We start from the raw sequence: 16,205 nt of genomic DNA on the forward strand, positions 1-16,205 counted from the left end.
GTAATGATTTAATGGTAATTGGAATTGGGTTTGGTCATATTATTCCCCTAATATTTTTGACAAAATGCTTATAAAGATATATTCATTGCATTGACAACTTTTAATGGAACTCTTACATATTTTAAAACTTAGTAAAGGAATTATGCATAGTTTAAATAGCTTGGAATGGTAAATGGCTAATGATTATTCTTGAGGGGCATATGGAATTCCCCAAGTGGTTTAATATGGTAAATGGACGGGCACTTGAAAATCCCCTTAAGCCTATAATTGGTTGGTTGTGGATAATACTTGCAAGTAAGGATTAGTATGACGATACCAATAACAATGTCCTTGGTTAATAAATGGATAATGGTTTGGTTATTTGGAAATTCATTTTAATTGGGTAATAATGGAAAGATATGTAGCAAAGCTGTGGATGGTGGAGGTCCCGTGGGGACCAAAACTGGAAACTTATATTTACCGATATGAATTTGGTCTTGGTGACCATGTACATGATGTCACGCTATATTTAAGGGATGTACAAGTCATCCCAAGAGATACTTCCATGGTCATGTGGCTATACGTACTAGGCCATTTTAGCAAGGGAGCTAAATCTATATAGCCCATGGGTGATTTAGGATGACTAAGCTACACCACCTAGGTAAAGGTTTTAATGGCATGCTAAACTCGATCCCTTTTCTAGGCATGGTTATGTATATATATGTGTATGGTTGTGTACTTATGGATAGTTTTACTTGTTTTTTTAAACGACATTATTTTATCATTACCCTTAGATCATGCTAGCGGTCACTTGCTAACCCCGTCTACTGGCGGTTGTGTACGCACGCTATGCTGGAATGATCATTCTACTCCTCCTACATAGTGATTGTCTATGGGACAATATTGGGACTAAAATGGAGAGCATCCATCCTTTTGGATGGCTCTATTTTATGTTATGGATATTTCTAGACACTTTAATTTTATTTTGGATATTGGTTTTGGGTATGGTTGGGGGAATGTCCTAATCAGATTTCATTATTCTTTTGGTTTGAGGTTTTGTGGCATTTCTATAGGTTGGAATGGGTGGGATCGATCATGGTGTCAGCCTGACAGTTGGAATAAGTTGGGAGGCTGGCATCATCAGACATAATTTCTCACTCTTCCATCATATTTTATTTTTTTGATTAATTATATTATGTTTGGAACATCCTTAGTTGTGGCTTGCTTTATGGACATTATTTTGGTATGGTTGGATTATTGGTATGGGATGGTTAGACTCGATTGGGTTGGTCACGGTTGTGATCTTATCCCAGAGTCTTTATGTGAGCAGTTACACTATGTTGTTACATGCTCGAAATTTAGCCAACTCAGGGCATGCTGCTGGAGGTTGGGTTGGGCAATGGGGGTGGTCTCCATTCCTGGTTAGACTTGGGGCGCCCATTATGATATGGCCCCAGGGCAGGTCGTGTCAAGTTGGTATCAGAGCCTAGTTTCATGGTCAATTGGGAGTTCACAAAGCTGTGTCGTGTAAAGTCTCTTTTAGGGGTGTGTAACATGCCACGCTCATAAGGCAGATGCTACAATACATTTAGGAATGTTTCACTTTCTTGGTATTCTATTTTCAAGCTTAGAGTCTCATTCTTAGAATCTTCTCTAATCCTTGTTTGTTTGTCTTTCGTATCATGCCTTGTAGATCTGGAACATAAGAAAATTCTTCTATCCCATATGGGGGTAATGCTGAAGGGGTGCATCCTACTTTTGGGGTTCATTTTTGATCTTATGGTACTATCCCTGATAGTTTGGGAGTTCCACCGATTTCTACTAGTCTTCCTTAAGACGAGCCAACTAATGCGAAATTCCATCAATTTATTCATGTTATTGCGGTAAATTTGTTGCTGATTAGACTGAGCGAGAAGTATCTGGTGCTTCTTATTCTGAGGCCACAAGGGTTGGCCAATTTATAAAGATGAGTCCTTCCACTTTTTCTAGAGTGAAGGTGGAGGACCAACCACAAGGCTTCTTGGATTAAATAAAGAAGATATTTCAGGTAATGCAGACTACCAATGTAGAGGGGGTAAGCTTTATAGCTTATCAGCTCTAAGAGGTTGCATATCAGTGATATAAAGAGTGGGTTAGGGATAGAAGGGATGTAGAGTAGTCATCCTTATTTGATGACTTCTTTAGTGCTTTTCTGGATTGTTTCTTTCCCCAAGAGTTGAGGGGAGCAAAGATGGAGAAGTTTGTGAACCTCAAGTAGGGGAGAATGTCTGTCAAGGAATATGCCTTGAAGTTTTATCAATTGTCAAGGTATGCTCTTGATTTGGTTACTGATATGCAGGCACGAATGAGGAAGGTCACTTCTGGGTTTAATCGGGATATGATTTTGGAGAGAAAGACTTGCTGATCAAGGATATGGATATCTCTAGGTTAATTGTTCATATGCAGCAAGTAGAGGATGAAATGAGAAAGCAGGCTAAGTTTGGAGATAGGTAGGGTAAGCGGAGTAGGTTTTTTTGCTCTGCGAGGTGCTTAGTCTCAGGGTGGTCAAGATGGTGCCAAGTGAAAGAAAAAAAATTAGGGGAGTTTTAGTTCCTTCGCTACTGCTAGCGCTTCTTAAAAGTTAGGCGACAGGTGTCATTATAGTGGTGATAGTTTTTGGGCTAGGGTGTCCAGTCTCAGGCAAGCGAAGGTCAGATGGTTTCTTCATGTCCTCCTATTTGGTTCTATGGTCATCCTCATTTGGGTTATATTGGTGAAGAAAAGGACAAATGCTTCAAGTGTAGCCTGGAATGCCATCAGCTCAGGGATTGTCCAATTAATAAGGTTGCTACAAGGGAAAATAAGATTCTCGTGGCTTTATCTTCTGCTCATATACTTGGTGGTGTTGCATCTGCTTCTGTTACTATTCCTATTTCTAGTGTTGGTCAGAACAGGTCATATACTTTGGCGTCTGATAGGAATCTGAGGCATCTCCTAATGTCATTACTGGTATGTTACAACTTTTCTCTCGTGACATATATTCTTTGCTTTATCCGGGTCCACTCTTTCTTATGTGACTTCTTATATGGCTGTATCTTGTGGTTTTAATCCAGAAGTTATTTTGGATCCTTGTTCTATTTCTACCCAAGTAGGTGACTTGCTTATTGCTAAGAGAGTCTATAGGGTATGTGTGGTCTCTATTGGTGGCAAACAGACCTTGGTGGATCTATTTGACTTGGATATGGTGGATTTCGATGCCATTCTTAGTATAGACTGGTTGCATTCTTATTACGTGTCCTTGGATTGTCGGATCATAAGGTTATTTTTTGGTTCCCTGGTGAGCCGGTATTGGAATGAGAGGGTTTTTCTTTAGTTCCTAGGGGGAGGTTTAATTCTTATCTTAAATCTTGGAGGTTAATTTCTAAAGGTTTTCTTTATCAGTTGGTTCGGATTAAGGATTCTAACTCGAAAGGTCCTTTATTCCAGTCAGTTCCGGTGGTTAATAATTTTCCCGAGGTCTTCCCGGATGATATTCCTGGTGTTTCTTTGGATAGGGAAATAGTGTTTGGTATTGATCTAATTTCAGACACTAGTCCAATTTCTATCCCTTTGTATAGAATGGCTCCGGCTGAGTTAAGGGAACTTAAAGAGCAACTTAAGGATCTTCTAGATAAGGGATTCATTCATCCTAGTGTATCTCTTTGGGGTTCACCGATGTTGTTTGTGCAAAAGAAGAATGGTTCCCTTCAGATGTGAATTGACTATAGACAGTTGAATAAGGTGACAGTCAAGAACAAGTATTCTCTTACAAGGATAGATGATCTGCTTGACCAGCTGCAAGGTGTCAAGTTCTAATCTAAGATAGATCTTTGGTCTAGGTACCATCACCTAAAGATTAGAGAGGTGGATATCCCTAAGATGGCTTTGGGCACTTTGAGTTTTTAGTGATGTTATTTGGATTCACCAATGCTCTGATGGTGTTTATGGATATGATGAATAAGGATTTTAGTTAGTATTTGGATCTCTTCATTATTATGTTTACTAATGACATTCTGGTTTATTCAAAGAGCGAGGTAGATTATGCTAATCACCTCCATGTGGTATTACAAACCTTAAAGGAACAACCGTTGTATTCCAAGATTTCCAAGTGTGAGTTTTGGTTGAATACTGTAACTTTCTTGGGTCACATTATTTCTAGTAAATGGATCATGGTAGATCTATAGAAGGTTGTTATGGTAAAGAGGTGGCCTAGGCCCAAGACTCCATCCGACCTTTGGAGCTTCTTGGTTTTAGCAGGGTATTATAGGAGGGTTGTGGAAAGCTTTTCGTCGATAGTTGATGCTTTGACTAAGTTAACTTAGAAGAATGTCAAGTTTTCTTGGTTAGATGCTCGTGAAGGGAGTTTCGATAAGTTGAAGGATAAGTTAACATCGGTTTCAGTTCTGACTTTGTCGGAAGAAAATGATGGTTTCGTCGTTTATTATGATGCATCTCGGGTAGGGCTTGGTTTTTGTATATGCAACATGGGAAGGTAACTGTCTATGCTTCCAGGTAGTTGAAGGTGCATGAGAAGAAGTATCCTGCTCGTGATTTGGAGCTATTAGCAGTTGTGTTTGCTTTCAAAATATGACAACATTATTTGTATGGTGTTCACATAGATATATTTTTTTTTTATCTTAAGAGTCTACAATATGTGTTCACCCAGAAAGAGCTTAATCCAGGCAGAGTAGATGACTTGAACTCCTCAAGGACTATGATATGAGTCTTAACTATTACCCAAGTAAGGATAATGTGGTTGATGATGCTCTTAGTAGGTTATTTATAGGGAGTTATGCTCATGTAGAGGAAGGAAAATGGGAATTAGTGAAGGATATTCACTCCCTGGCTAATCTTGGGGTTCGCCTCTTGGACTCCAAGGATGGTGGTATGGTGGTGTAAGAAGTGGTACAATCATCTTTTGGTGTAGATCTTAAGGAGAAGTAAGTGCTAGATCTTGTATTGATGAAAATTTAGAGTGACGTTGGTGGGAAAACGGTAGTGGTGCTTAAGATCAGTGGTCACTTTATGGTACCAAGGGAGGTTGTGTGTTCCTGATGTCAATGAGTTGTAACAAAGGATTTTGGCTGAGGCGCATAAGTCACACTATGTTGTTCATGCCAGATCGACTAAGATGTATCATGATCTCAAGGAGATCTATTGGTGGAAAGGCATGATCTATTGGTTATGGTACAAAGTCGCGTATTTATTTTCTACTCCTGGGATTCGTGTGGAAGGTATGTGTCTCAAACACATCTTTATTTTCAGAGTTTGTCAAAGGAAAGATTAATATCTTTGCCTCTTTGTTTTCAAACTTTGTTAAAGAATGGGAATATATTTGATAATGCAAATGACTCTTGCGTGTGGTGGCCCTTACCTTGTCCGTCATTCGGGGATGAATGTTTCTATTGGGGGAGACTTAAACACCTTAATTTTTGAACCTTAAAAAATTTCCTGGAATCTTGATCTCTGGACCTAATATGACTCATGGGTACGTGCCGTATATGATCTAGTCCTATACTGACTAGTGTCAGTTGGTGGAATGGATTTTAGTTACTGGAATGGGTACGACTTTAGGGTTATGAGTCGTATTGGTGGTTACGGATCATTTGGTTTCTTAACTTAATCTTATACAATGTTACTTAGGTTGGATCTGAGTACGAGTGGCTCACTATAAGACATAAGCAGGGTACGAATAATACCAGGGACTCATATGGTAAACAATTTTCAATCCTCCTAGTATTTTATTTTTCCAGGGATACTGATCATGGATGCGAATCATATGTTGTTGTTACGACTTGGTTGGATGGGCCGTATACTTGACAGTGTTTGGCCCAAGGGTGGAGGTTCAGGAAACGAGTGGTGGATACCGATCGTATTAGAAGGGTACGACTCATGAGGGTTAATCATATTCCTGTGATGGGATTTTCGAGCAACTTAAGTGGGGGTATTCTGGACATTTCCTTACTTATCCTAAAAGGGTCTCACCACTTCTAACCTACTTGGGAGGTTATTTACCCTATTATTCTATTCATTAACACTTAGAAACTTTCCTAAAACACTCCATAATTCTCTCAAGAACTTTTGGGCAAGGGAAGCTAGGGTTTCAACTAAAGTATCAATTTGGGGCTTGTCTTGGTAATTTCATTCCATCATTATCTTAGTTTAAGGAATGTACTCTTACCTCATTGTTAATTCTAACTAAAGGCTTGATTTTTATTAATGTTTTCATGATTTGCTTTATTGTATGATGTTGGTTTTCAAATATGATTTGGAGGGTTTTGATATTAAATGGTTGGTTATGGTTTCCCTTAGTTTTAATTATTCTTTTATATGTACTAATGGTGGTATTAGATAATTGGATTAAATGGGAATAGTTTAATGATAATTGGAATTGGTTTTGGTCATATTATTCCACCAATGTTTTTGACAAAATACTCATAAAGATTTGTTCATTGCATTGACTACATTTAATGGAACTCTTGCATGTTTTAAAGCTTGGTAAAGGAATTATGCATGGTTTAAATGGATTGGAATGGTAAATGTCTAATAGATATGCTTGAGGGGCACATGGAATCCCCCAAGTGGTTTAATATGATAAATGAAAGGGCACTTGAAAATCCCCTTAAACCTATAAATGGTTGGCTATGGATGATACTTGTAAGTAAGGGTTGGTATGATGATACCAATATCAATGGCCTTGGTTAATAAATGGATAATGGTTTGGTTATTTGGAAATTGGTTTTAATTGGGCAATAATGGAGGGATGTGTAGCAAAGCCATGGAAGGTGGAGGTCTCGGGGGGACTAGCACTTGAAACTTATATTTATCGATATGAGGTTGGTCTTGGCGACCATGTGCATGATGTTACATTATATTTAGGGGATGTACTAGTCATCCCATGGGATAATTCCCTGGTCATGCAGCTACACATACTGGGGCCCTTTCAGTTGGGGAACTGAACCTATATTTCCCATGGGTGGTTTAATATGGCAAAGCTACACAACCTAGGTAAAGGTTTTAAAGGCATGCTAAACCCGGACCCTTTTCCTGGTAAGGTTATTGTAATACTCCAAAAAATCCAAATCAATATTAGAGCCATGTACCAAGCTCATGCATATTACATCATGGTTCGTTTATTGTTTTATGAGTAAGTTAGATGTATATTAAGGCTTCAAATAACTCCCAGCTATTAGACGAATCAAAACATTCCTTACCGATTGAATTCTTGAGAAGGATATTGGTATATTCAACTTCAAATGAGCATATCTCTCATTATACTTGGAATATTGATCTCATGACCTATCAACAGATAGATAAGTTAATTAGCTTTCCAACGATACCAATTTCTCCTAAATCCGATATCGGAGCAAAGAGTTATACCCATTTTACTCCAGCATGTCTGGCTGGGAAACTGGTGACGACATTTTGTGACAAGCCGTCACGCCCGTGACAGCCTATCAGTAATGTCGTTAGACCTGGGCAAATTTCTAACCCTGGTGATGACATTTTTGACAATCCGTCAAGCCCGTGATGGCCTATCAGCAATGTCATCAGACCTGGACAGATTTCTGACCCTGGTGACGACATTTTGTGACAAGACATCACGCCCATGACGGCCTATCACCAATGTCATCAACCTTAACCCAAAACTCAAAATTATACCCTTTTGTGACGACAATTCGTGACAGCGTATCACCAGTTTGGCGGCTTGTCACGAATGTCGTCAGCTATTTTCCCAGCAATTGAGGGATGTTTTAGTAAGGGTATTTGGTCTTTTTCTTTCACTTTCCACGACTTAACCCTTAAGGAGCGTATTTTCTTCCATTCTCTTTAGTTAAACATCTCAAAAAGCTCTCTCATGCACTCTCAACCACAATATTAGGGTTTCCTCTCAAGATCAAAACTCTCCAGAACAAGCCCTAGGGTTTTCATAGAAGAGTCTATTTCAAGGAAATTTTGCCATCAATCTTTATGAATTCTTAATCTAAGGTATGCGTAGTGTTCATCCATGGGTCCCTTTCATCCATGGAGCTCAAGAATCATGTTATAAATTATAAATTGTGATTTCTTTGTTGTTTTATGACTATATTCATGTTAATGATTGTTGTTTGGATTCAAGGTTGTGTCTTGATGTGTTTTTCATGAATCAAGTGAATAGGTTAGTTGGAAACCCATGATTTTGGGTGGTTCAAGATTTCTAAATTTGTTAAGTACACCTATGGTCAATATTATGTATGCTAGGTGTTTGATAAAATTCTTAGAATGCTAGAAAGTCATGTTTACATGGTTCCATGATATCTAAATGACAAGTCCATGTTAGCTATATACTTCAATATAAATTCCATGCTATTGATGTGTTGCTATTGCTGTGGTATGAAACATGTATGATAATGGAGATATACTATATGTACATGAAATATATCTATGCACTCCCTACCATGCTTAAGATGTTGAAGAACTACATGAAATATAATATCCCCTACTTATGACAATGTGAATTATGGACTCCAATCTTATGATCAAGTCAGTCATGTTGTGTCAGTTTCCTTCCATCGAGTCCTCGGGGTATTCGTACCCGAAAATATAGCTGTGTTCCTAGAGCCATGTCATGTTATCGCGATACTCTCTATCAAGCCATGATCTATAGAATTCAGTCAGTCATGTGACTCAGGAAAATCCAGTAACCTCAGTAATCTCAGTGATCTCAGTACTCAGTAATATCTGTAACCCTAGTATTCAAAGTTAATCTCAGTAAGTTTAGTACTCTCAACCAGTCTGCAGAACTCAGTACGTTTTTTCAGTCATCGAAATCCAGTAAACTTAGTTTAGCTCCGCTAAACAATACCACTAGTATCAGTGTAGTTAATCAGTATTAGTTCAGCTAATTAGTTCAGTTCATTTATTCAGTTCAACCCAGTTATTTAGTTCAGTGTCTTTCAGATGGGAGTAGGATTCAGCACTGAGTGAGCCTAGGGATGGGGACTCACCCGTTGATAGGACTGACATACTCAGGGGTCACCCGTTAGCATATTTATATGTATAGGACTGATCCTAGGAGTCACCCGCTAGATTAGGACTGACTCTACAACAGATGTCTTTACTGGTGGTGCGGTACTGACACCCTTCCAGTCAGGGCAGAGATTGGACCCTAGTCAGCTTAGCTTGGGGCATGTCAGTTAGATGAATACATCCTACAGTTTCAGTTACAGATTCAGGACTGTTAGATACAGTCAACTCAGTTCAGTAGTATAGATTCAGTACTATTAGAGACAATCAATCCTTATCATTATAAATTGACTTCAAGATCACCTATTAGACAAGACTGATCTCAAATTTAGGTACTCCATATAAAATAAAACTCAGATTATTTCATCAGAACTTAGACTGTTAGATACAGTCACTCAGTATCCGTTACATCAGATAGGCCGATCATCATAGTTATATCATATATATCAGTTTTCTGAACTCATGTATCAGTCATATTAGTTATCAGAACTCATTATATCAGTATTCAGCTTCAGGACTGTCAGACACAGTCAACCAGACCAGTTCTTCATAATTGGAACTGTCAGAAATAGTAGTTCATCTATTCAGTATCTCAGTATCAGTACACTCATTTGTCAGTATTCAGACTCAGTAGTCAATATCTCCATGAGTTCAGTTACAGTTATATATGCATGTATGTATTCTCACGTTCATATTAGTCAGCTTTGTTCATGGATATAACACTTTGCATTTAGCCTACCTTACTCGTATACTCAGTACGTTTAGACGTACTGACACATTTGCGCTATGGTGCTTTCTCTTATGTTACACCATAGGTTCAGAGGCACGAGCTCCAAATCAGCAGTAGCATTCCAGTGTTCAGAGTTTTCAGTGAGTCTTTCTCATTCGAGTACAATATAATTATTGCTACATTTACTATTCAGTTGCTAGATGGATTTAGTTAGAGACATGTTCCTTCAACTCCTTATTAATTTTAGTTAGAGGCTTTCAGACTAGATTTCAGATTACATATTCAAATCTCATTATTTTCAGTATTTATGACTTATTTTGGTATTGTTATACCTTTTTCAGACATTTTGTTATCAGACGTTTATTTAGTTTGAACCTTATGGCCTTTCATGTTCATGTTTCTGCATTTTATATATATTATACAGTATACAGGTATAGATATCAGTCATGGGTTAGCTTGTGGTCCTTCGGGGTCATGAGTACCGTATAGCATTCCGGTTCAGAAAATCGGGGTGTTACAGTTATGTATTTATATCTATGTATGGTTGTGTGCATATGGATGGCTTTACTTGGTTTTTTTATTGGCATTATTCTATCATTACCCTTAGATCAAGCTAGCGGTCACTCGCCAACCCCGCCTACTTGTGGCTGTATACCTATGCTATTTAGGAACCAACCATTCAAATTCTCCTATATAGTGATTGACTCGGGAATAGTATTTGGACTGAAGTGGTGAGCTTTCAACCTTTTGGAAGGCTCCATTTCATGTTATGGATATTTTTAGGCACTTTGATTTTATTTTGGATATTAGTTTTGTCTATGTTTGGGGGTATGTCCCAATTATATTACATTTATCTTTTGGTTAAAGACTTTGTTGTACTTCTATGGGTTAGAATGGGCGGGATCGGTATAGGTGTCAGCCTTGGAATTGGAATAAGCTGGAAGGCTGGCATCATCGGACATAATTTCTCACTGTTCTGTCATATTTCATTTTAGTATTAATTATATTATGTTTGGAACATCCTTGGTATTGTTTATGGCCTTTGTTTTTGTATGGTTTTGTATGGTTGGATTATTGGTATGGGATGGCTAGACTCGGTTGGGTTGGTCACAGTTGTGATCTTATCCCAGAGTCTTTATGTCAGCTATTACACTATGTTCTTACATGCTCAAAATTCAGCCTACTCAGGGCAGGCGGTTGGAGGTTGGGTTGGGCAAAGGGGGTGGTCTCCGCTCCTAGTTGGACCTTGGACACCCATTACGACAAGGTTCCAAGGTGGGTCGTGTCAAGAAAAAACATGAACCTTAAAAGTAAAAGCATTCAACCAGAACTCACACTTCAAAAACTTAGCATACAAATGCTGATCCTTAAGGATATGCACCACTATATAGAGGTGATAGGTATAATCCTCACTCTTAAAATAAACCAAGATGTCATTAATAAACACAATGATGAATATGTCCAGAAATTAATGGAATACCTAGTTCGTAAGATCCAAAAGTAGAACACAAAAAAGGGAAACTTTTCTAAATGTCTAATAGCATCTTCCTCATAAGTGTGGGGTACTGCACACCCCTGAAAGAGACTCTACTTGATATGACTTTCTGGATACCCAATTGAACATGAACCTAGGCTCTAATACCAACTTTGTCATGACCCAAACTAGGGCCTGACCATGAAGGGTATCTCAAGTCCACCGAGGACCGAAGACCACCTCCTTTACCCAGCTAAATAGAACATAACACACCTTACAATGACTGAATTCCAAACATATAACAATATAAAAAGTAATAAGTTCAAAGATCTCTAAGAATGTCAGTATCAATATCCAATCCACAGTAACATCCACAAAGGCTCTATACCAGAAAATAACCTACGTTAGGGCATTCCCCTAACCCTGGCAATGACAATGTAAATGTAAGGACTTTAATTCTAACTTTTGGAAGTAAAACCAGAGGAATGATCAAGTCTTTTGAAGAATAAAAGATCACCACTTCACCTCAAATAACCAACTTAGAGATCACCTATGACTATATAGGAAATGTATAAGTGCCTTCGAACCCTACATCTCATGGGGATACTACATCCAAATATGGTCAGTAGGGTGAGCACCAGCATATAACTCAAGATAAGGGTAAAATAATCTCAGTACAAAGTTCAATTTCAAACTCACTATAAATATTCACATATATGCATACATATACATAGTAGATATTGGGGTAGGGAATAAGGTTTAGCATGATAGTAAAATATTATCCTGGAATATGTAGCTCAACCATCATAAACAAGCACCCACGGGCTATATGGGTTCAACTCCCTTTGATGAAAATGATCTAGTGCGTGTTAACCTCACAAACAAGAGGTATCAAGGAAGACTAGGAAATGCCCGGACCCTATGTCAATCCCAGATACAAAATATATCAATAGTGTGAATCATGCACACAGTTATCAAGGGAAACCCTCACGTCGGCAAATATGAGTTTCCAGTATTAGAGACCCACACCTTCACAACTTAGCTACATAACCCCCACTAAGCCCAATTAAAACAAGTTTCACATAATCCATTCATTAACCAAGGAACTATAATTAAGGCACGCCACAGGTATCGTCATACCGTTTAGCTTGCAGGCTTATAGTTGTGCCATTACAATTTCTCTAACTTGGGGGACTGCCTCAACCCCCTTTGTTCATTAAATCAAGTTGGAGGAATGCCTCGACCTTCTTTAATTTATCAAATTAATTTAGGGGAATGCCTTAACCCCTTTTCCAATTCCCACACCTATGCTCCCCATTAGTTAAACAAATCTTCAATTCAATGCATGAATAACTCATGAAAACCATGGAAAAATAATTCAAGAATTATCTATTCCAAATCCCTCAACCTATGTGAAAACCCACATTTAAATACATACAATTAAACCATTTAAAATGCAGTTTTTTCACAAAATAAGATTTAGGGAAGAGTAACATGACTTAAAGTATCATAACTATGGAGAGAAATCACCCTTAAGAGTCCTAATTGACCAACTTCTTGGACACCCTAAGTGTTCTTGACCTTGGGGATTTGAGAGAGGTTAAGAAGTTATATTATTTTGTTTAGAGTAATCATGATACCCTAAAGGGGTTTTAATTCATGGGTCACAATCGGGGAAGTGGGAAAATGTCCAAAGCGGCTTTAATGAAATACTAAAAAATTATCGCCCAATTGCTATGGATGACCTTACGACTCGTGACCTCCAGTTATAGTCTGGACAAAATCCATGGACACCCATGCTAGTCTGTCTATAAGTCATTCTATATGAATCGTACTCAGACATTACGACTAGTTTAGTTCATTAGTAGTTAAGGCAGAATCAATTTGGCACTATACTAGTTAGGCTATGAATAAGAATGATTTGACTCGTATAGAGTCTTTATAACTCATTAGGATCCAACCATAATTATAACAAAAACTTGGCCAATCCATACTGGTTAGGATATGATTAGGGTCCTCGGACCCGTAATGATACCCTATGACTCATAGAGAGAGTCGTAGTCTGGGCAACAAGCTCACAAGTTCAGAAAATTTTTAGGGACCAAATATTTGGGGTGTTACTAATTTTTTGACTAATTATGCTCCTCGTGGTATAGTAACTATGGAATATGCTAAAAGTAGTGTTTTAAACGAAGAAATGAGTAAAATATCTCAGGCCTTATCTTTTTTCATCTTCAATATTTTAATTACTGAACAGAGGGAGATAAACTATTCCAGAGTTTCAAATGATAGAGATAAAAGTAGAAGCAATCAAAGTCTAAATTCAAGAATATTACATGTGACTATTGCAAATAAAAAAATGGGCATATCATAAAATATTATCATATGTATAAAAAGATATGAGACTATAAAAGAAATAAGGCGATAAAAAAATTGTGTTGTTGTTGTTGCTATTGATGTTCTTTTTGTTACTTGTGGTGAGAATGCCATTTATCTTATTTGTTATGAGTCTATCTGGTTTGTGGATTCTAGTGCTACTTCTCATGTTACTCCAAAGAAGGAATTATTCGTTTCTTATACTCTAGGTAATTTTGAAATGTTGAAAATAAGAAATAATGATGAAGTTAAACTACTTGGCATTCGTACTATTTGTTTGGAAAGTAAAAATGGCTTAATATTAATTCTCAATAATATCAACCATTCTCTAAATATTTTTTTGAATTTGATTTCTTTAGGGAACTTTGATGATGAGGATTATGTTAATACTCTTGGTCCTGGCTAGTAGAAGCTTACTATAGGTTTCATGGTTGTGGCTCAAGGTGACAAGTTGTCTAACTTGTACGTATTTCAGGTTTTCACTTCTAGAGGCTTTGTATACTTGGTGAAGAATGATAGCTCATTAGAGTTATGACATAGAAGACTGAGTCATATGAGTGAGAAAGGATTGATAGTTTGGCTAACAAAAATTTGCTTTCTGAAGTAAAACAAGGAAAGTTGAAGATGCGTTTTCAGTCCTTAGCCAGTATACAAAAAAGAGTTTCTTTTCAGAGTCATCCGCCTTTAGGAAATCTTGATTTGCTAGAGTTGGTACATTCTAAATTGTGTGGTTCTTTTAAAGTAAAGTCTCATGGTGGTTCACTTTACTTTGTAAATTTTATTGCGGTCATTCTCGCAAACTCTAGGTACTTTCTTTGAAGTCCAAGGATCAAGTACTTGAGGTGTTTAAGGGTTTTCAGGCCTTGGTTGAGAGGCAGACATGGAAGAAATTGAAATATATCCTCAGATAATAGTGGCGAGTATTTGGTCATTTTGATAGATATTATAGAAAGTAGGGTATTCAACATTAGAAAACTCCTCCAAAGACTCCTCAGTAAATGGCATAGAATAAAGGATGAATAGAACCTTGGTTGAGAGGGTTGGATGTATGCTTTCAGATACTAAGCTACCAGATTTATTTTCTGTTGCTTATGTTATCAATTTTTCTCCTACTGCTGCTTTATATGGTGATGTTTCTGATAGAGTTTATCCTGGTAAGAATATTTCTTATGATCATCTATGAGTTTTTAGGTGTAAAGCCTTTGTGCATATTCCTAAGGATGACAGGTCAAAGTTGGATGCTAAAACTAAGTAGTGTATCTTCATTTATTATGATCAAGATAAATTTGACTGTTATTTCTATGATCCATTCGAGAAGAAAATTGTTAGAATCCATGATGTTATGTTCTTTAAAGATCAAACAATTGAAGATTTTAACAAAGTAGAGAAGGTTGATTCTCAGAGTAGTGAGAGCCTAGTTGATGTTGATCCAATTTCTTTTAGTATTTATCCCAAAGAAAATATTTATGATTATGCAAATAAAGTTGATAATGAAGATAATGATCATGTTCAGAATGACCATCATGATGTTGTTGATGCTCCAATACAAGTTGATATGGTTGATCAACAATCAATTATTAATGCTCTACAGAGTTCTCTCAAACGATTTACAAGAGAGAGAATACCATCATCTCATTATTCTCCTAATAAGTATGTACTCTCCACTGATAGAGGAGAACCTAAGAGCTTGATGAGACCATGAAAAGTGGAGAAAAAGATAAGTGGTTTGATACTATAGAAGATGAAATTAAATCTGTACATGATAATCATACCTTTATTTTGGTTAATCTATCTAATGACATTAAACTTTGAAAAATAGGTGGGTTTTTTAAATGAAACATGAAGATGGTAACCCAGTTTCACAGTACAAGGCTAGATTAATTGTTAAAGGGTTTAATAAAAAACGAGTTGATTTTGATGAGATATTCTCTCTAGTTGTAGAGATATCATCCATTCATGTAGTTGTAGGCTTAGCTACAAGCCTAGATTTATATTTTGAGCAAATGGATGTTAAAAGTACTTTTCTTCATGGTGACTTAGATGAAGAAACTCAATTGGTGCAACTAAAAGGTTTTGAAGTCAAGGGAAAATAGAATTATGTTTGAAAATTAAAGAAGACCTTGTATGGTTGGAAACAAGCGCTCCCAAACAGTGGTACAGTAAGCTTGGTTCTCTTATAAGTTAGCAGGACTTTATGAATATTTCTTAAGACCATTGTAGTTTTACGTAAAAATTATCTGATGGTAAATTTATTATTATGTTGCTTTTATGGCGATGACATACTTATTATTAGTCGTAATGCTTGTATAATTCAAAATGTAAGATTTAAGTAAATATTTTTCTTTGAAACACTTAGGACCAGTAAAGCAGATTCTTGGCATGCAGATTGTCCATGATAAAAATGCCAAGAAGTTGTGGTTATCACAAGAGTACATTTAGAAAAAACTTCCAAGGTTCAGCATGGATAAGGCTAAAGTTTTCAGTACACCTTTAGCTATGCAGTTCAAATTAAACATGAAGTAATTCTTTCCAGTGATGATAAGAAGGGATATATGAAGAAAGTTTCTTATGCTTCAGTTGCTGATAATTTGATGTATGCAATGGTTTGTACAAGACCGGATA

Source organism: Capsicum annuum, chromosome 3 (genome assembly GCF_002878395.1).
Source record: "Capsicum annuum cultivar UCD-10X-F1 chromosome 3, UCD10Xv1.1, whole genome shotgun sequence".
Classification (NCBI taxonomy): domain Eukaryota; kingdom Viridiplantae; phylum Streptophyta; class Magnoliopsida; order Solanales; family Solanaceae; genus Capsicum; species Capsicum annuum.